We start from the raw sequence: 23,533 nt of genomic DNA on the forward strand, positions 1-23,533 counted from the left end.
TGTTGATGGCTGCTGACTGATCAAGGTGGTTGGTGGTTGCTGAAGGTCAGGGTGGTTATGGCAATTTCTTAAAATATGACAATGACGTTTGCCACATCAATTGACTCTTCCTTTCACAAAAGATTTCTCGCAGTATGTGATGCTATTTGATAGCATTTTGCCCGCAGTAGTATACCATGGAGTTCTACTCAGCCAGAAAAAAACTATGGTGATATAGCACCTCTTGTATTATCTCCTGGATAGAGCTGGAACCCATTCTACTAAGTGAAGTATCCCAAGAACGGAAAACAAGCACCACATGTACTCACCATCAAATTGGTATCAACTGATCAACACTTAAGTGCACATATAGTAGTAACATTCATCGAGTGTTGGGCAGGTGGGAGGGGGGAGGAGGGGATGGGTATATACACACTTATGGGTGCAGTGCATTTGAAGGGGAATGGACACGCTTGAAGCTCTGACTTGGGTGGGGCAAGGGCAATACACGTAACCTAAACATTTGTACCCCAGTAATATGCTGAAATAAAAAAAAATTAAAAAAAAAAACACAGACACACACACACACAGCCTGAGCAAGAGTGAGACCTCGTCTCTACTAAAAATAGAAAGAAATTATCTGGCCAACTAAAAATATATATACAAAAAATTAGCCGGGCATGGTGGCGCATGCCTGTAGTCCCAGCTACTCGGGAGGCTGAGGCAGAAGGATCGCTTAAGTCCAGGAGTTTGAGGTTGCTGTGAGCTAGGCTGACACCACGGCACTCACTCTAGCCCGGGCAACAGAGCGAGACTCTGTTTCAAAAAACCCACACAAAATTGGGCTCAAACCCTGTCACTATGTTATCAACTAAATTTATATAATATTCTAAATTATTTATTGTCATTTCAACAAGGCTCCCAACAACTTCACCAGGAGTATTCCATCTCAAGAAACCAGTTTCTTTGCTCATCCACAAGAAGCCACTCCTCCTCCATTCAAGTTTTATCATGAGATTACAGCTATTCAGTCCCATCTTCAGGCTCTACTTCTAACTCTAGTTCTCTTGCTCTTTCCACCACAACTACAGTTACTTCTTCCACTGAAGTCTTGAATCCTTCAAAATCAACCATGAAGGTTGGAACCAACTTCTTTCAAACTCCTGTAAATGTTGCTATTTTAACTTCCTCCTATGAATCATGGATGTTCTTAGCATCTAGAATGGTGAATCATTTCCAGAAGGTTTTCAATTCACTTTTCCCAGATTCATCAGAGAAATCACTATCTATGGCAGTGGCAGCCTTATGAAATGTTATTTCTTAGATAATAAAACCTGAAAGTCAAAATTACTCCTTGATCCATGGACTGGAGAAGGGATGTTATGTTAGCAGGCATGAAAACATTAATCTCCCCTTGTACATCTCCATCAGAGCTCTTGAGTGACCAGGTACATTGTCAATGAGCAATAATATTTTGAAATATTTTATGAATAATATTTTGAAAGAATTTTTTTTCTGAATTGTAGGTTTCAACAGTAGACTTAAGATATTCAGTAAACCATGCTATAAACAGGTGGGCTGTCATGTAGGCTTTATTGTTCCATTTATAGAACACAGGCAGAGTAGATTTTGCGTAATTCTTAAAGGTTCTAGGACTTTCAGAAAGGCAAGTTAGCACTGGCTTCAATTTAAAGTCACCAGTTGAATTAGCCCCTAACAAGAGTATCACCTTGTCCTTTGAAGCTTTGAAGCCAGGTATTGACTTCTCCTCTCTAGCTATGAAAGTACTAGATGGCATCTTTTTCCAATAAAAGGCTGTTTCATCTACATGGAAAATCTGTTGTCTAGTGTAGCCACCTTCATCAATTATCTGAGCTAGATCTCCTGGATAACTTGCTGCAGCTTCTACATCAGCACTTGTTTCACCTTGCACTTTTATGCTATGGAGATGGCTTTTTCCTTCAACCTCATAAACCAATCTCTGCTAGTTTCCAGCTTTTTTCCTGCAGCTTTGTCACTCTCTCAGTCTTCATAAAAACGAAGAGAGTTAAGGTCTTGCTCTGGATTAAGCTTTGGCTTTAAGAATGTTGTGGCTGATTTGATGTTCTATCCAGACCACTCAAACTTTCTCCCTATCAGTAATGTGGCTGTTTTGCTTACTTATCATGTGAGTGTTCACTGGAGTAGCACTTTTAATTTTTTTCAAGAACTTTTCCTATGCATTCACAACTTAGCTTAAGTGATTGGTGCAAGAGGCCAAACTTTGGTCTATTTTGGCTTTTGACATGCTTTTCTCACACAGTTTAATCATTTCTTGCTTTTGGTTTAATGTGAGAGTCTTGGAACGATTCCGTTGTCCTGAACACTTAGAGGGCATCGTAAGGTTATTAATTGGGGCCCAATTTCAATGTTGTTATGTCTCAGAGAATAGGGAGGGCTTAGGAGAGGGAAATCGACAAGGAAACGGTGGGTGGAGCAGTCGGAACACATACAGCATTTATCAATTAAGTTTGTAGTCTCATATGAGCATGGTTCTTGATGTGCTCCCCGCCAAACAATTTCAAAAGTAACATCAAGGGTCATTGACCACAGATCACCATAAAGATATAATAATGAAAAAGTTTGAAATCTTGTGAGAATTATCAAAATGTGACACAGAGACAGGAAGTGAGCACATACCACTGGAGAAATGGCTTAGACAGACTTTCTCAAGGGAAAGTTGCCACAAACCTTGAACGCACTATCTTTTAAGTGTGATAAAAGGAGGTACAGGAGGTATACCTGTACTTATTCTTCGCAATCACTTCAGCACCTCTGTTTGTTAGGTTCTAAGGTGAAGTAATGTAATTTTGTTATGCTAGTACTTCAGTCTACATTTACAAACTTTTCAAATATTTTAATTTTATCTAAATGTTTTCCATCAGCATGTTCTTTTTTATAAGAATCCTTCATTGTTCCAAGACACAAATCATATTGCTTTGAATTCCAGATGAAAACATTTTAGGCCTATTTATGACTGGATTTCAATAGACGTGTATACACATGTAAAGCAGTTTCAATGTTACCTAAAAATACACTTCAATAGGTCTTAGTGTCTTGATACTAACATGGCACTTAAGAAAATGTTTCCAGGTGGCAGGCACCTGCTCTAGCTTTGAAACACTAACCCCAAAACCTATGGTCAGGCACCAAAATGGGGAAATGCAATAAACTATATATTTCAGCACCTAGTACTTTTGGCAGCTCATTTGGAACTGGTTATTGCCAGCTGGGCATTTTGCCATTTCCTTGAGGCAAAATTAAAGTGGAAGATGCAAGGGTTTTATTGTAATTTTCTACCACATATTTATATCATTATGGGTTTTGTGCTGCTCTAGTCCCCACACAGTCTCACTGAATATCTTCTTATTATGTCACTGAGATTTGCAGCAAATATAGGATGATGCATGAAAACAAGTGGGCACTGTGTATAGTAAATGATTGCTGAAGATAACACTATGCCTTATCAGAAAGGGCTACATAATTTGCAGGGCCCCTTGTTCAAAAAGCAGAGGGAAAGTGCCATTAAAGGTACTAAAATATCGAGCGTTTTCCTATCTTCTGCAGCTTCTTTCTCAATCTGCCATAGTGTTGTTTGTTATTTAACGTGATCCCTCACGCACTGGGGTACTCTTGCAGTGAGTACAGACTTTCTGGACTCCTCCCCCATGTGCACACCCACAGTGCACACAAACTGCCCACTCAGCTAAGGGCTGAGTTCTCCCTCCCACCAGCCGCCAGAACAACGCTCTGTGCACCAACTAGGGAAGTCAAGCCAGGCATCTCCCTTCCCACACACAGACCTACGGCCCCAATGCACAGGCAAATGGATGCCCCCCAGGAGCATCCCTACACAGGGATGCAGTAGGCATCTAGATCAGGCGTGGGTGAGAGGCTTGCTCCACTGAGGCATCCACTGTGGCATTCCTGGATGGGGCAGCCACATCCATGCCCTGTTGTGAGACCTGTAAGGCTCTTGCTCCAGATTTCGATCCTCCCTGCCAGGGGCTGTGGATACCAGCAGTTGCTGGGCAGGGGCAGGGAGCAAGAGGCCAGGTAAGACATCAGGTCCTAGGAGGTGGAGAAGCGCGCAGAGGACAGCAGCAGAGAAACCATTCCAAGGAGGTGGTCACCTGAACCAAGGCTTCAAGTCGTGGGGCGTGCTCCATATCCCACTGGGCTTCACTTACAAAACATGAATACAAACATAAAATTAAGACTTTCCAGACAGCAAGCTCAGAGCATTAAACCCCAAGTGACTATTGTCTTTGATGAGTGATGAAGCCAGGCTGATGCACATAAAAATCCAAGGCCTGTGCTTACTTCAGCAGATACAGTAAAATTGGACAATAGAGAGATTATTAGCACAGCCCCTACACAAGGATGACACACAAATTTATGTGTTCCTTATTTTTATTTTATATAACTAAATACACAGGCACACAACAGAAAACACATAAAACTGAAAAAAATTAAGTAAACTTGGGGAAAGATGGATTGTAACCATGTCAATAACTTAGTTGTGATACTCTATTGTAGTTTTGCAAAATGTCATTGGGAGAAAATGTGTAAAAGTTACCAATGATTTCTCTGTATTGTCTCTAACAACCACAAATTGTAATTATCTCCATTAAAAAAAGATCCAAGGCCTATTAAATGGACACATACAACATACAGGAAATCATTAACAAAACTACCTATATCTGGATATATTCAGAATATTAAATTGAATATAATTTGACTTTCATGATATAGAAAGCAATCCTTAAAATAACTTACTCGAATACAAATTCTACAAACACCATGTGAACCATGTTAATTCCTCCTCCGATGTGTTCAGCTATATTTCTTGTTGAAACTTCTCTCACCTATTACAGATAAAATGAAAACATGTATTCTAGAAACTACAAAAATACTGTAGAAACTGAAGTGGTCTAGGCAAAGCCATGCCTTTATTCATTAAAGGGGGAGATAACTATATGTAGAAAAGCCTGAATCAACATTAAAATTAAATTCTTGCATATGGAAAATTAATCTATATGCCATTTAAAACTGGAAGTACATATCTGATACTAGTACAGTTACTTAATTTTTATATACAAAAGACAAAATATCTTGTCTGTCAGATACTGAAACATTGAAAGCATAATAGGGATAATGAATTCTCCAGGCTGAGTTCCCAGAGGACCTCAGCCGGCTGAGAATTTCACGTTGCTTTTTAGGACTGTGTATGTGAGCGAATGCCCAAAGGAGATCTTTCTTGTCACCGTCCTAGGGAAAGGGTGTGGCCAAGTCTGTGGGGCCTGGAGACAGAGACTATACAAAGAGCACCTATTTCTACTTAAACTGTGTCAAATGAGGTAATGGAAGAAACTCGCTTAACACCACACAGCCCAGCACATTGGAAACACTCAACAGATCTTAGCAGTTAACATCAACAACAGCAGCATGCTCCCACTCTGATCTCTCAAGTGCTTAGCACCAGCTCTCAATGTAAATAACGTATCCAATTACTTTATCTACCATTTCTTGCTCTGTCAGAAGATGCTCACAGCCAAGATCAGCCCACCTTTGGTTCTAGCCAGGACTTTGCAGAGACCTGAACTGTGTAAACAAAGAAAGAAGTTGGGATCCAAATTAATTTTGCCACTGCTAACTCTGTACTTCTGGGTAAACACTGGGCTGCTCATTAGCAAAACGGAATTTGAATTTCAAAGATGAATGAATATTCATTCATTTTGGGTAATTACATACTAAGGCATTCAAAATACATTTGTTGAATGAAAGACTGAATTAATGAATGGATATGTGCAGACTTCTCTCCCACCTGGCTTTTTTTTTTCCTCCCTCTTTACTAGCTAAATTCCCTTGCAGCTTCATTTTAAAGTTAAAATATCAAAGTAGAAGGGAAGGAACCACAAATAAAACAGCACTTTGCTCACGACTTCTTCGCTTCACTGTATTGTTCTGTCCCAGTACATAATTAATCATTGCTGGTACCATTTGGGTGTGGGTGTGCCAACAACTCTATGTCACAGTTTGCCAGGTGTGGCAAATTACTGCATCTTTCTTTACACAAGCTTTGAGCCTGGGAGTCTAACAGAAAGCACTTAAGAACCTCCCGAGGCACAGGAGAGCAGTGTTGGCTGACTATCAACGTCTCCTTGCTAGTGGTGCCCTAGTTCTGTTCTGACAGTCTCAAGTTCCTATGGATTCCTGCGCTCCTGACTGTGCCAGTGTTCGAAGGAAGGGGGCTTTGTCCTGCCCCATCTGGAGACTTACGAGTTCTGAACAGCTCACCTCTTATGTCCGTATGTGCCCTAACCGCAGTCTGCACACCTGACTTCGACACACTTTCTCAAAGGCATATTCAAAAGCCTCTCCACACAGCTTAGGCTCGGATCCCAGGCTGGCTGCTTGCCCTGTCTAGAGGACTCCCTGCTGCCTCCATTGTTGGCACCGACACAAATGCAGCTTTGTATCTACTCACCACAGAAACCTTGAATCTGTTCTTTTCTCTCATTGATTCCTTAGCACTCGAAACTAAGCTAATTATATTTCATGCAATTTAATTAGCTATATGCAAAATTTTTAATGACTAAGCAAAATACAGGCACGAGCCAACTTGAACTGTGTCACCATACAAATAGTGTAAAGGATGGTTTAATATTTAAATAAGTTGTAATTTAAAAGGAGATGACAAAATACCTGGCTTAATATAAATGAACAATACAAAGTGTTTTGTGTTGATCCTTCAAAACTAGTTTTCTAAATTGTGCCATTAAAATTAACTGCAGCTCCAAGTTCTCTGGTTAATTCAAGCTCTATCTGAGAGATTTCTCACTAACTTTAAAACTAAAAAGCTACTAAAAAACGTGCACTTCTTAATTAGCAAACAAAAATTACCGCAGTTGACTACACACTATAACATTAAATAATTAATCTTGACATGGGAAAACTGCCATTAGAAATATCTAAATTATTTAAGATAAATCAAGCATACGATAATGAGTTATTTCTTTCTAATCCACTTGTACATATAGTTAACATGAATACCATAGTCTCATGATTTATACACTTCCAACATATTTCTCACCTCTCCATTCCAGAAATTCAGGATGTACCCAGAGGGAAACTGTTGAGAATAAGATGTTAAACATGACAATGAGAGAAAAAAATCCAAGTATAAAATACATGCCTTTGGCACAAACTCAGGTCTGAATATGAAAAAAAAAATAGAAAATGTGGAAGAAATTTATTAACAACAATCTAACCATTAAGAGATCCTGAAACAATTTACAGAACTATGCAATGGAACATTCACTAAGAATTCAGCTTAACACATCTTATAACATCCACCCTGCCTGGATAATGGAACGTGTCTCCTTGTCTCAGGGTTCTTCCTAAGGGACCATTAAGAATGTATGGGCTTTACAAGTCTAAGCAGACTCAGAGTTCACTAAACACTTCCAACTGTGCTCCTCACACAGCACAACTCCAGCCCCATTTTTATTTTCTAGTAAGCCTCAGAAATTATAATCTCACTTATGACTATCAGTTTAAATGTGGTGCCTCTTTTCTACGTATTAAAAATATCATTTCTTCATTAACTTATTTCTACCTTCAGTGTAGGTATAAGCAAAGGGAGAATTTTAATAAACAGAGTATAGTCATGTCAAAAGTTAATCAGAATTCCTCTCAGAAAGTTTTTATCAGCAGTTTATAGAAATCAGTACAGAGAGGAAACCAGGCTTCTGGAGCTACCACCCCTGCTTAATAGAGGAACTAACTATGTGCTGCACACTCAGGGAGGACAACAGAAACGGGGTGGTAGGGTGTCGATTTTCATTGTTTTTAAAAATATGTTTTATGGTTACTTAAAACTATTGTTATGAAATTTATATAACATAATTAAGAGAAAAACTGTTACCCACAAATGCAACATTTAAATTATCTGGAAAGTTATTTGCTTTTTAAGTTCTCATCATATGAAGTCCAACATATGAACTTCTTTTAGTTGTCCACTAACCTTAAGTGGTAGGTGATTTTTTTTCTCTTAAAATATATCCTCAGTCACATCATTAATAATCATCAGAAGTTTACATTTGCTGACTTTGCCCTCTATGAAGATGCTGATTTAGGGCTTCTTTAGCTTTGCTGACAGTTTTATATTTCAATGGATTGTAAAAGTTGTCATCCAGGATATTATTTCCTCAATAACATAAATAATCCATTCCATGTAACCTTATGATTACTAAAAATTATAGTCTCCACATATGAAAGGCCCCAAATTCCTTGAAGTCCAAGAGATCATGTTTTCTCTGTTGCTGCCTTCAGTATAAAATAAACTATCACTGACCTACTAGGCTTCAAAAATGATTCACTTTAATTACACTTAGATAAAAAAGACATTAAGGCCTCAAGGACAACAAATTTTCTAAATATATATTTATATACTCTACTTTTATGCTAGCTGGAGCATTTTTTTAAGGGTGATGACATACTTCCTTAGGTCATCCGTGGAAATATGTTTTCTTTTAATTTATATACCTGACACCTGTGAAACTTTAACATAAACGTTCTTTATAAGAACTATAGAGTGGGCTTCTGCCCAATCAAAATGAAGGCATGCTGTGAGTGCTCAGAGGGTCCAGGGGCACATAAATGTACTTAACCTTTTAATAATGCCTTCTCTCTACCAAGTCAACGCACAAGCATGAGTGGCAAACTGATACATTTTGATTTTAGAAAAGATTAAATTTCAAAAAAGATCCACATTTCTTCAGGGAAGAGTCTCCTGTCTCTCTGAAGAGCTGTGAACTCTGGTTTCCACTCAGTCAAACCATGAGGAAAAAGGATGAGTGTAGTAAGATTGGGAGGAAGAGGGAGATTTACTTTTATTTGCCAACACATACCACGTACGACATTATAGGTGCTGTTCTAAGTACTCTACAAATATTGGTGCAATAAGTCCTCATAACAACTTTATGCATAGATACCATTGTGCAATCACCATTTTACAGATGAGACTATAGAGGACAGAGACAGGGAGTAACCTGCGTGAGATCACTCAGCTTGTCAACTCCTGGGCCACAATCTGAACCCAAGTAGCAGGACTCCAGAGTCCATGCTGGCAACAACTGCCCTACTCTGCTTCTGCCAGGCACTGTAGGAATGGAATTCCCTAATTCTTCTCACAAATTCCACCCAAAAATCCAATAAAGAAAAAAAAAAAAAAGAAAAGAAAACATTGTGATTACAAAAGAAAATAAAAGCGTTTCACTTTGGCATTTTTTCCTTCTCAGTTAAAGGCAACTATTATTTTATTGAAAAAGATTGTCTTCCAAACACAAATGACAAAAACAGCAGGGAAGGAAATGCTATTTTCAAGTTTCTAGGAGGTTATCATAAACAATGAAGAGAGAAAAACAAATTAAAGTTTTTAAAAAATGGCATTTGGCAGTATTTCTTTTACCTTGTTGCCTATGACAATTCGAAGGCACTGTGTTCAGTGGCTGGACTGAGCACCCTAAGGTGTGAAAATGAAAGATGACCATGCTTGGAAAGGAAAGAGAAGCATATTGTAAGCAAGTGTAAATGCACAGTAAGGTCTGAATGTTGTGGAAATAAGCCCAGGCTGCTTCTCAATTCATGAGTTTAGCTGAGATGGCAGAACAGATGACAAACAACAACAAACAGAAACACCATACCACACAATTCTCTCCAATAGTGGCGATAAATATCCATAGCAGTTTAATTTAATCTGATGCTAATTTACTTTCTTGTTTAACCAGTCTAAATATTTGCTATCTATTAAATATTCATGTATTGTGTTTTAATACCTTCAGGGTTTTATTCTCCGAGGAATTAATTTATAAATACCTATAGTCGAAATAGCATACTTTCCTCAAAATAACAACAAAAGCTTTTATTCAAAGACTTCATATCAATTAATTGGTCAAAATATGGGCCTGAAAGAGAATTCAGTCTTCTTGGCATTTAAGATTTCAAAACTGAAAAGAATATTTCACTTGAAGAAAAAAAAAAAACTTTCACCTATTCTTTAGTACAACTATTTTGTTTGGTTTTAGTATCAATGGAAATGCAGTAAAAGGTATTTTATTTCTTCTTGCAGTACTAGAAAAAGCCTATTTATTTACCAAGTATCAGCATATTCAATCTGCTTGTTTTGTATATGAACTTTTTTTTTAAAGAATCTGTTTTATTTCCATGTGAAGTTTCACAAATAGTATCAATTTACTCAAAGAAAATTAATAAATTTAATGTGCTAATTATTTGTGTTAGATAATGGTAATAGCCTATTAGCACTTCAAATCCAGCTACCTGTTACTTTAAGAAAAACAAATGATTAGGCAAAATCTACTGACCCATCAAATCCCAAAATTACAAATATTCTGTTACAAAGGGAGGTGGAGTACACTGTATTCTTCAAAAAGTCAGTGTCATAAAATACAAAGAAAGATTGTGGAAATGTCTACATTAACAGAAGGGAAGAGAAGAAGACAAAACAACAAAATGCAATACCTGACCCTAGGCTGTATCTTATACTGGAAGGGGAAAAATGCTTTAAACAAAATTATTGGCTCAGTTGATAATACTGAAATACAAATGGTTAAGTTAAAGTATTTCATCAATGATAAATTTATTGAGATTGATAACTACACTCTGGTTATATAAAAAAAAATGTCCAATCCTTAGGAAATGCACATTGAAGGAGACAGCAAAGGGCCATGGTACATAATATCCTCAGATGGTTCTAGAAGAAAAAGTCTGAGAAAGAGAGACAGAGAGAGAACACAAATGATAAAGCAATGGCGTAAAACGTTTAGTGAATCTGGGAAAAAAACTAGAAGAATGTTCTTTGTATTATTTTCATTGTTGGCAAATTTTATGTAAATTTGAAATTATTTTCAAATAAAATGTAAAAACAACAACAATGAAAAACTATTGATCTGAACCTGCAGCATGAATTCAACCCCATGGATTGACCTCATTCTCTACAGGACAGAAGCACAGAGTCCCTGACACCTGCCCTCAAGAAACTGATATTATGTTATAGACTATCACGGACATTCAAGTCTCAAAAGATGCTGGTCCACATGGAATGCCAGTTATTTCTAACACTAAGGTCTCTCCACAAAGGCCCTACTAGGTATGTCCCAGTTCCTCAGCCACTATAACTTTAGCCTCCACAAGAAAGTGAGGCACAATCACCCTAAACACAATGGCTGCAGAATCATAAGGCCACCCTACAGCAGCCCTGGAAATAAGGTTAATCCACACCAGCAAGCCAGAGGCAACACTTCCACCTACAATTCTAGTGGTTTGACTCAGTGAATATTTATTTAGTGCCTACCATGTGCAGGCACTGGGCTCTGTGCTAGCAAGAGAAAAGATGAATCTTTGGCACTAATCTTAAGGAATTCACAGCCTAAGGAGAAAAAAAGCATATAATTCTGTAATTACAGTAGAATCCATGAAATGCTGCTGTAATGAAGGTGTGTTCCAAGTGTCCTGAGAAAGCTTCAGTGAAAAGATAAGACATATTTATCTGTTATTTGATAAACATTCACTCTGTCAGGGAAAGGAACCTTAAGGATGAATTAGTGTTCCCCTGGCTGACAGAAAAAGAAGTGAAAGGAATTCCAGGTAAAAGCAACTAATAACACAAGACAATGGCAGAGAGTCACACAAGTGTAAGGTGCTTTCATTGAAAAGTAAGGTGATCAGTGTGGCTGGGAGCACAGCATCTCCTGGGCATGTGGATAATGGGGAAGGTAAAACCAATCGGAGTCAGATCCTCAGTGGCCTTGTATAACATGCTAAGGAACCATAAGATAATTCTGTGGAGGGAATGGTAGACTAGTGTCAGCAGGACTTTTTTTTTTTTTTTATAGGAGACAGCATCTCCTACATTGCCCAGGTTGGCCTAGAAATCCCACATGTGGCTTACCCTCCTGAGTAGCTGGGACTAAAGGCAAGCACCCCTGTGCCCAGCTGAGCAGGAAAATTTACGTTATAAAATTTTTCTTTTAGAAAGACCATTCTGATTGAAATGTCAAGCACAAATCATCAAGAAAAGATGGGAATTAGAAATAACAATTCATGTGTAATTCCAACAGTCCTCAAATGTTGTGATCAGAGCTTGAACTGAGACAACATCAACAACATCAACAAGGAAAGAGACAGAGGAGGTTGAATGAGTAAGACTCAGCAACCACCCGACCGTGCACGATGAGGTATGGCAGGGGCGGAGGGTAAGGTGATGAGGCTTCCTGGCTTACACTTTGGGGTCATTAATAGTGATAGGGGGAAAGGGGGAAAGATGAAGTCAGCTTTAAACATATGGAGTTTGAAATTCCAGTGTAGCATGCTTAGAGATGCTCAATACAGAATTTAGGTTATGAGAAATATAGTGAGGTTCAGAAGAGAAATAAGGGTAAATACAAAAATGCTAGGGTTACACTGATGATTAAATATAACATTGTTTTCTTGTATTCTGTAAGGAAGATTATGTAGATTGAGGAGACTGCCAAAATAGGTATTTTAAGATTATCAGAAAGAAAAGAAACCAGATGAAGGAAGGAGAATGAGCAGCAGCCACAGTTATGTGGTAACCTACAGTACACGGTACCTTGTATATGGGTTGCGTACCCAGTGACCACAGTCCCACCAGCATTCAATCCACTAAGGCCTATCAGGCACCAGACACGTTGCTAGAACCCGGCTATTACACTAGCCCAGTTTTCTGCCCTTTCTGAATGACACAATGACTTTTTAAGTTTGAACAGAGGCAGAGTGCAAGTTAAATTCTCATTCTATTCACTCTCTCCTTACACACTGAACTCTGCAAAATTAAACAAAGGACTTTATTTTAGAAGGAAGCATAATCATGGGCACACTAGAGCCTTTATAGACACTTAGGGCTTCTAAAGCAACACAAAGGAAAAAAGGTTCACAAACTGTTTTTTTTTAAATAATTTTTATTTCAAAATACTAAGGAGGTACAAGTGTGTTCATTACATGCATGAATTGTATAATGTTAAAGTCGGGGTTTTTAGTGTGCCCCTCTTTTAAAAATTATTGATGGGCAAAATATAATAAACCATTGTTAAAATAATACAAACATTCTGATTAGAATATAGCAATACCAGGCGATTCTCGGTTAAACAATAGCATCCTGCACGTAGAATGCCTACAGATGCACAGCTGAGAGCATGTGTGCCCACACACACACCCACACACAACCTCCGCAAACAGACCTCACAGTCAGAGCAACCTTTTAAACACTTTGCCTTTATCACCCACAGCGACCACCAGTCTAGTGCAATCATCTCTCCTCTCACAGAGCCTGTGATACCTGTAATCAGTAATTCAGCATAGCAACCAGGTTTTGCAACTAACTCCATGAACCAATTTATTCTGTATTTAATCTTTTTCTTTTTAAATTTTATGATTAATTTACTGCCCAGATCTTCAATGCTTTTGGCCTCCCAGGTCACTATGGAAAGCAATCTGTTTTTCTTATACAATCATTTGAATAAATAATACTCAGTTATCTGACTGAAAGTATTCATTATACACGAGCTACAGAAAATAATCACTCACAGATCAAGTTTAGTAGCTTCAAAAAATGACGTAGGTATGATTTATACAGAATCCTTCAAGTGGTTTCTTTTCTCCAGAAATTATCTGAATTTCATCCTATGTGCACCGCACAATTTTCTTTTTCCATTTTGTGAATATTTCGCTTGGGTCAATATTCACTTTATGCCTTTCTAATTCAGCAAATAAAAGCTCAGATTCAAAATGGCTTTGCTGTTTGTCTAGCATGTTAACAGAGGAATAATTATTTTAGTGCTTCAATTTGGACAGTCAAAAATGTGACCTTATGATGAACCTCCTGTAAGAGAAACAGTACTGTTTATAAATAAAATCTCATGCCGAGAGATCCTTAGCTTCCAAAGGAAGAAAGCAATCACACTGTTTGCAAGCAGTTAATGTTCTGCCCTTTATTTTAGGTACATAATATCTAGATTTTCATCAACATTTTTTAAAATGTTGCTCTAAGTACAGAATCCTGGGTTTTGTTCATGCATATCTGGAAACTATTCGGTTTAGGGAATATCCCACAAGCAGCTAGGATGCAATCTTTACTGATTCCTTCTACAAAGAAAATACTCCTACAGTTCTTGGTTGAGTCCCACAACATTCCTAAAGGGACATCTGACTAAAGAAGAGCTAGACATTTCTATGAAGCATCAAATTAAAAAAAAAAAGTTCTACAGGGAAATTTTAAAGTTAAGCCAAAAGTCAGTCAACTATACAAAAGACTAATTCAGAACTGGAAACAGTGCAGTAGGTTTAAAAGTCACATTTTGAATTAAACAGACCTAAACTCCAACTTTTACAGGCAAGGTAACTTTAGACAAATTATTTGCCTTTGTTGAGACTCCAGACGAAAATAATTCAATACACTATATGAATCAATGAAGCCTAGCACTTGGTATGCATAGGCACACACTAAATATCACTTTTCTCCTTGGCTTTCCAGTTGATACTGTAAATAACAACATGATTAAGGAATTCTATTATTTTCCATTATGTGTGAGTGGTTTGTATTTCAATGATTACATGCCAGTCTGTAAATGAAGAATATCATAAAATATTCCATTTTGATACATGCTAAATAACCATCACAAGTGAATTCACAAGCTGTTATTTTTAATGTTTGTTATTTGTAGAGCCTATGTGTTCATAGAATAATGCAAAAGAAAAGCCAATTCAAATGCAGACATGTTAAAGTATATATTTGATTAATAGATATAAACAAGGCTCATAATTTAAAAATATACTGGGTCCTAACCCCATTGGATTGATTGTTCCAAATGACAAAAGCACCAAATGAGTGCCACATTACCTTTTCCTTTGTACTACCTAGCAAACTGGATCAAATACACAACACTCTTTAATGGGGTGCTGTCCTCATTACATAACCCAACAGCTAACATAACAGGGAAGAAGGTCAAGTGCCCTTTTGTATAGCTCTTAAGTAACAGGTCACAAGACAGAAAAAGGCTAGGTGCGGTGGCTCACACCTGTAATCCTAGCACTCTAGGAGGCCAAGGTGGGAGGATTGCTTGAGCTCAAAAGTTTGAGACCAGCTTGAGCAAGAGCAAGATCCCATGTCTACTAAAAATAGAAAAAATTAGCCTGGCGTGGTGGTGTGAGCACCTATAGTCCCAGCTACTCCGGAGGCTGAGGCAGGAGGATTGCTTGAGCCCAGGAGTTTGAGGTTGCTGTGAGCTAGGCTGAGGCTGACACCACGACACTCTAGCCCGGGCCACAGAGGGAGACTGTCTCAAAAGAAAAAAAAAAAAAAAAAACAAAGAAGAAGACAGAAACATTAGAATGAGACAATTAAAAGTTGTTAATAGAAAAGCACAAAAAAGGTTTTTAATCTTTGATTCCCAATTGTAAAGATTCCAAAATATCATATTCACATTAATAAACATTTTTCAACTTAATGATGAATAGCCACCTGCTGAAGTCAAAGAAACAGGAGCCCACTCCTAATTGGAAACAGCAAGATTGTGTGTATTTTCCATTGTGTATTTTGGCTCTCCAAATGTTCACTTTGAGAACTCTGAGGCTAAGCCTTAGAAACTCCCCCTGTTCTCCATAAGCTGACACATTCTTGGGACACTGCATGGGTTCAGTATAATCAGAATATGCACAGTTGGAATGCAATGCTTGAGGCCCTTGCATTTTTTAATCAGTTTGTGTGAATTTTAAGTGAGTTATCAGCTATGGTGAGGATATAGCGATTGTGTATTTGGAAAGTTCTTAAATGGAAATAATAGGACCCAAATGTTCTAATGTTCCTTTATTCATTTCAGAGAAACAGACTCTGCCACACTTACTACCTTCTGCCAAAGTCTACAAGAATAAAACTTAGTGGTAGCCAACTAAGCTAAATAATGTTTGTCCAAGTTTCCAAAACAAGTTTTCACAATTTTCCATTTATGAAAATGAAAGGTAAGAACTATGCTTTAACATTTTGAACAACCACAATGATTTAAAAACTAAACTTGATTTTTAACTCTCCCATCCCCCTTCAAAGCCCCCTAGTCACCATTTTTTAAGTAGCAGCAGTGGCAGCTTCGTGCCACCTTTCCTTATCTGCTAAATGAAATCTATCAACTGGAGGTCAATTTAGAGTCAATATCATTTTCTGTTCAGGGCCCCATACCAATACTCAGGAAAAAAAATTTTAGGCTTTACAATTATAAAAAATAATTTGTCAAAAATATTAATCAAATGTATCAAATGATCTGTCAAAAATATTACTTGAAAAACAACCTGACTGACATCAACAGAACATATATATATGCATGAAATTTATGCACTATACTGATGAAAGTATTCTACCAGATATCCTGTTAGGATATTCTTTACTGGTTGCCAGTACAGACCAGTGATTTGGAGAGTTATGCAATCAGCCATATGAAATCTCTAGGTAGATTCCTGAGAATGTGTCTTGCTTGTATTTTTTTTAAAAAGTTAGAGAGTCTTGTTATTGCAGATATTCCAGCATTTGTTAGTAATGATGACATCACATTATTTAGTCCAATTGGACATTAACCTAGTAGACATCCACTTGTCAGTACATACTGAAAAAGCCAGAGAACTATCACCTCAACAGGGAATTCTTTCAGATTAATGATGTATTCTATGAAAGGACTAGAATATCCAGGCTTTTTATTGAGTATGAGAATTTTCCAAAGAGATATAAGACTTTTGGTTCAAAATCTAGTAGACTGCCAGTTTTCCTCAATTCAAAGATATGTAATATTTTCTGGTTTCCAAAGAGAGATTTTTCTCAGGTTACATGTGCCAGGAAATGTGTTAGGTACTTCCTAGGGAAATAAAGACTCAACACAGACCAAAGGGCAAAATAATGTATAAAAAGATTGTTTCTTTATAGTGTCGTGAGTACTATGATAGAAGTATGTACCAAAAGGGGACTATGTAGCAGATATAAAGTCTGAAAAAATAATACTTGAGCTGATATTTGAGAGACAATAAGAAGTAGTCATTGGTCAGGCAGAGAGTCATAGCTTTGAAAGTGTGTGTACACGTATGCATTCGTGTGTGCGTGTTTTTGTTTGGGATCACTACCATGATACAGGAGAAGTTCACTCTAATAAAAGCAGCATAAATTTCAGTGGTGAGGATGAAGATGAGAAGTAGATACTTGCTAGATCATCCAAGATTGTTTATAACAAGTTTATACCATGGCAGGGACCTAATCCCTAAAGAGGCAGTTATTAAAAGAATTTAAAGAGGATAGTGACATGGTTTTAATCATGATACATAGAGTAGAATTTTTAAAACTGGACTGTTTATCAGCTGTAACTTTCCAGCCCAACAATATTTTGTCAACATGGTGGTGGTGTGTGAAAGATATTCTTTCCCATCCAATTGTGTTAATTATGAGAAACATGGTTATGTTGTTCATTTCCTTCCCCTCCACCAGGAAGGTAAGCGAGTCTTTGCTTTCTCTTGCTTTTTGGGTTTTTATTTTTCCCCACCAAAGTGAAAGGTAACACTTATGCTTGGGTTTTGCTCTCTTAACATTATGCTAGGTCTTCTTAGAAACAGGGGATTCGTAACAGTCATCAAACATTATTTATGCCACAAATGCTAGCTCATGAAATCCTTCCAATCCATCAAGGTAAACATTACTATCTACTCTTTTGCAAACACAGCAACTGGGGCATGTGGGAGTTATGGATAGACAACAGAAAGACAAAAACTTGGATGTGTTCTCAGGACTCTGAATACAGACGGTAAGGCCTTTCACTGGTGCTCCTTCACCCGGCCACGCTTCCTTACAGGCAGCCTTCTCTTCCCCTTCGTGATGCCCTGCGAACCACACTACTCAAAGCATGGGTCAAAGACCAACAACAGTCACTTCACCTGGGAATACCTAGATAGACAGAATCAAAGGCTCCTCCTCAGGCCTACTGAATCAAAATTCAGATTTTAATAAGATCCCATGGTGATTCATTTGCACATTAAAGTTTGGGAGGCACTACCTTAGAATATAGCCAAACTACTATAAAAAAAAAAAAATTCCACACTGGTGTAATTTCCCCGATTTCCTATTCCAAGGTGGAATTATTAAAATATTATCGAGTGGAGCAATAGGATGCTTTGGGGAAAAAACTAGATTTAAAGACCTAACTCTTACATTCCAAACAGTGGTGCTACCATTTGGTTCGACACTCACCTAATTATCCACAGAGTTCTTCCTCTGACACCTCCTTCTCTGTTCTCTATCTTCCTCCCAGGCTATCTCCTCCTTTCATGTCTTTGCCACTGCATTTACTTGGCTTCCTTTTGTTTTCCCCTTTTCTTCTCATTATGATTTGATACCCTTCTATTCCTCCATTTATTGTACTCTCTCTCTTTTTCTCTCACTCCAGTTTCATCCTTGCAATTATCTTACCTAATAGTAACAAGTTACATTTATGATTTCATTCTCCTTGACTAACACGTGGCCTTGCTAGTCCCTGGATCTTTAGGGGGAACAAAAAAGTTCTCTATCTCTGAATTTACATACCCTTAAAGAAATTCAATAGATAAAAGAGTAATACTGACCCCAGATGTTTAAAACACACACACATGCGCTCATACATCATATAAATCTTAATCAGAGATACGACCAAACAAAAATGTACTAAATTAGATATAAACACCTTGAAACCATCTGTGGAGGTTTTAAAAGTGGTCACACATTTTTTAATGCTCCCTCATCGAGAGGTGAGGTGTGTATAGCTTTCCCTGAAATCTGGACAGGCTTGTAATTGCATGAACCAATAGAATGTAGTAGAAATAACAGTATTTAACTTCCTAGGCTACTCCTTAAGAAACAACGGAAATTTGGATCTCTGGCAACTCTCTCTTGAGAAGCTTTCTTTTAGCGGACCCCTCTTGGAACCGGCTGCCGTGTTGTGAGAAGCCCAGGCCACACAGTGTGGACACAGATGGGCAGTCCAGTCGACGGTCCCAGCAGACCCCAGTCTTCAACCATCCCTGCCCACAAGCCGGATGTGGCAGTGAAAAAGCCTTCAGATGATTCCACCCCACCCACTCAAGTCTTCTAGCTGAGATCCCAGGTATCATGGAATAGAGACTAAAAAGCACTCTGTACCCTAATTCCTGACCTACAAAATCCATGAGCATAATTTAAAAATAAGCTGTTTTATGTCAATAAGTTTTAGGGTGATCTGTTAAACAACAATAGATATTGGACTAGGTCCATCGTTAAAAGAAGTAAAATCCATTACATCTTTTGTGTATTTCAGCACCAGAACTTCCTTAAGTTCCTTAAGGATATAAAATAAACTGCCTTATACAAACTTAATAGAGAAGAGTGTCATAGTGTGCTTTTAATTTTTACCTTTTTAACCTTCTTTTTAATGATGTGCTTTTTAAACCATAAGTATTTACAACAAAATTTGTAATGTGGAGGAAATAAAAAGGTTTGTTTTGTTTGCATGTTTGTTTGTTTATAACTACTCTTGATATAATAGGAGACCTTTTTATAAGGAAGTGCCCCTAGGCATGAAGCCATCATAACATAATATTTTCCACTAACACAGAAACCTCACATTTAAGAAAAATAGAACCTGTTCAAGTTGAACTTCCCCACTTAAATCCTAGCATTATGCATACTTTGAACCAGCTGTTCCTAGTCACGTCCTACTTCTTTTTTTTTATTTCACTAAGTTCATATTTGCTGCTAAAATATTTCTTTTAAACTTTCATTTGCACATCAGGGAAAATAAACAAAACACAAAAATGAAAGACAACTGATTCACTTATTTCCTCTAGGCTGACAGATTTCATAGAAAGTGCTTTTGTAATAAAAAAATATTAATGAAGTAGCAATGTTTTGTGCAGACATTTGCTCCTCTGTCTACTTCATTTATAAATACATTTTAATGAGGTAATAGAGACTACACAGCTCTGCAAGTGTTCCTTTTTCTAACATTTGTTCTGAATTCAAAGATTAGAAACAGCTAATCTGCTGCATTTTGGGGGCTGGTTTATGAATATAGCATTTAAAGCACATTGTTCGAGCATCTGGAAAGCTAACATCTCATAAATAGCCCATCCTCCCAAACATATGATTAGACAATAAGGGTAATCTGAAATTTGTTTAAAATCAGTAGCCATAAAGTAGATACAGTGTACTACAAATTGTCCCTCCCTCCCTCCCCACTCTCCACCCCAGAGTGTGTATTGAAACATAGCTTAATGGGCCTTGGTTTGCCAAGAAGACATTCAGAGTGGAGTTTGTCTTTGTACAATTAAATTATGCACATTGTCAAATCTTCTCATTTAAGAAATCTATATTTTACTGAATTATATCTAAGAATTAAGGCAGGTCTACTCTGGAGGTACATTGTGATTTCTCAAACATATGTGCATGTATTTATATGTGCGTGTGTCTATGTGTGCGTGTGTGTGTGTGTGTGTGTGTGTGTGTGTATTTCATCAAAACAATCAGCAGACTTAATAAAGGGTGTGGTTCAAGTAGACAGAGTCTATCTTCTACTCAATACTTAGAAAAAAATCACATATAGCACAGCTGGGAGTCATAAATATACCAAGCATATTGTAATACCCTGTAGAAACTCATTATCTAAAATAAGATTCTAAGAAGGAAAATATTCTTTATGATTAAAGTGTCCCATAATTTACCTGTTCCATGATTTTAAACTTTAAAGTCATGCCCTTAGTAGCTAAAATTTATTAAATGATAACACCTGTCAGGCACAAAGCTAAGTGCTCTACATGGATTATGTTATATATGCCTTAATACAACCCCATTAAGTAGGCACTACTTAATCCCTATTTTTCAGATGAGGAAACTGAGGCAAAGCTTATTTACAAGATAGGTCAATTATCATACAGCTACAAAACTTAAAGAATTTTTAAGTTTGGAAGAAACATTTAGGATGGCCTAATAGAACTATCTCATTTTATAAATGGGGAACTGAGGTGAGGACAGTTTAAGGTCAAAGTTAGTAGCAGAACAAGACCTGAACCCAGTTCTTCTCACTCTCAGTCCAGTAGTTATTAAAATGTTTTTTATTTATCATTCTGCATATCGGTTTTCAATTTTTGACTTTTATTATCCCCATTTATATTCATCCCTTCCTAAATTTGCTGTATATTCTTCTAGCTCATGCTTTAATCATTCAATCATTAATAATTTATTACAGGTTCCATAACCAATATATATAGGATTATTTTGTTTATAACAATATGTTATATCCTATAAGAATGTTACTTTATCACTCAAAATTATGCTTGGGGGACCTGTCCATGTTAATATATGCATATATATCCAGGTCATTATTTTTAGTTTTTAGTTATATCTATCCTACTAATATACCATAATATTGTCTGTTTAAGTTGTTTTTGTTTTTCCTTATAACAATGCTACAATGAATATATTTACACATATCTCCTTGGGTTTATTTGCAGATGTGTCTGACTCTATGTATGTGTGTATTTGTATAGGTGTATTACTTTTCCAAAGTGATTGTACTAACTTACACTTTCATCCACTATATAGATAGTTCCCACCCCACCACTATCACCTTACCTTCTCTAATGCATGATGTCGTCAAAATTCTCAAATTTTTGTTTGTGAATAAATGAAAGGTTACTCTCATTCTTATTTCATGCACTCTCCTGAGTAACATTAGGGCATTAATTTTAATGGTTTATATTTTCTCTTCTTTAAATTCATTTATCATTCACCCATTTTTCCATTGGCATGTTTGTATTTTTCTTATTGATTTATAAGATTTCTTTCTATTTGTCTGTTAAATATTTTCTTTCAGATTAACTTGGCCTTTAGCTTCGTACATAGTATCCTTTATTATATAGGAACTTTAATTTTGAGACAGTAAAATGTATCCACTTTTTCTTCTTGTTCAGCACAATATAATCAAATTCATAACAGCATGTATGTTTTTCATCCAAATTGTTTAGAAATATGCACCCTTATTTATCACTTCCTCAGAGAAAATTGAGAGAAGAAAAAGAATTGGACTAATTCCTTCTTTGCAGTGGGTCAAATACCTCAAAGTGACCACTTAAATCCTTGGATATCATCAATAAAATTCAGAATCCATTTTGTTTTAAGTGAATTTTCCTTTCATTTTATATTCTTTTATTTTATTTATATTTATTTATTTATATTTTTTGTATTAAAATAACATTATCCATCTTAATAAGGCTCCCTGTAACTTATTATATGATTATAAATGTTATCAATTGGCACATTTGTGGTAGTTTATTTTACTCCTTTTGCACTTGGGTATCACACTTTGCATATGCATCCTTCTTTTTTGAAGTCCATTTTTTATTACTCAGGTAACCTTCATATTTTTAAGCTTTCAGAGAAATTAAAAATACAAGCTGTATGTGCAATTGAAGAATAGTACACAAGAAAGGAGATTATGGCCAGGCATGAGGCATTTTGGAAGGTCAAGGCGAAAGGATTGCTTGAAACCAGGAGCTCAAGACCAGCCTGACCAAGAGCAAGACCCTGTCTCGGGCCGGGCACGGTGGCTCACGCCTGTAATCCTAGCACTCTGGGAGGCCTAGGCGGGTGGATTGCTCGAGGTTGGGAGTTCGAGACCAGCCTGAGCAAGAGCGAGACCCCGTCTCTACTAAAAAAATAGAAAGAAATTATCTGGCTAACTAAAATATATATAGAAAAAAAATTAGCCAGGCATGGTGGCGCATGCCTGTAGTCCCAGCTACTCGAGAGGCTGAGGCAGTAGGATCACTTAAGCCCAGGAGTTTGAGGTTGCTGTGAGCTAGGCTGACGCCACGGCACTCACTCTAGCCAGGGCGACAAAGCGACACTCTGTCTCAAAAAAAAAAAAAAAAGACCCTGTCTCTACTAAAACTAGAAAAAATTAGCCTGGTGTGGTGGTGCGCACCTGTAGTCCCAGCTACTCGGGAGGCTGAGGCAGGAGGATCACTGAAGCCCAAAAGTTTGAGGTTGCAGTGAGCTATGATGACACCACTACACTCTAGCCAGGGTGACAGAGAGAGACCTTGTCTTAAAAGGGGGGAAAAAAAAAAAAAGAAAGAAGGAAGGAAAAGAGACTATGGGGACAAGTTCAATTTTTCCTATAATTTATTAATTATAAAATATTTCTTTAAAAATATATGCTATCTCGAAAGTATAAGGGTAAAAACCTATGTAATTTTTGAAAGGTGGCACCTAATGAATGTTTCTCCTGTCCCCAATTATTCTTTTGGAAATCATGTGAATGAGCAAATAGTACTTTAAGTAGTTCTTCACATCTAAAAACTTGCCATTAGTTGTGTACCCACAGGTAAGTTACTCAACCTCATTTTCCTTCTGTGTAAGATAATATAATTAAAGCAAAAT

General features: G+C 37.2%; 1 protein-coding gene and 1 pseudogene across 3 annotated transcripts in view; one reads left to right on the plus strand and one right to left on the minus strand.

Moving 5' to 3' along the window:
• PRKD1 (protein kinase D1) overlaps window positions 1–23,533 on the minus strand; it is a 297,341-nt gene that overhangs the window by 187,691 nt on the left and 86,117 nt on the right. The gene's annotated exons all lie outside the window — the stretch shown is intronic.
• LOC138381075 (U6 spliceosomal RNA) lies at window positions 4,334–4,433 on the plus strand (annotated as a pseudogene).

Source organism: Eulemur rufifrons, chromosome 2 (genome assembly GCF_041146395.1).
Source record: "Eulemur rufifrons isolate Redbay chromosome 2, OSU_ERuf_1, whole genome shotgun sequence".
Classification (NCBI taxonomy): Eukaryota; Metazoa; Chordata; class Mammalia; order Primates; family Lemuridae; genus Eulemur; species Eulemur rufifrons.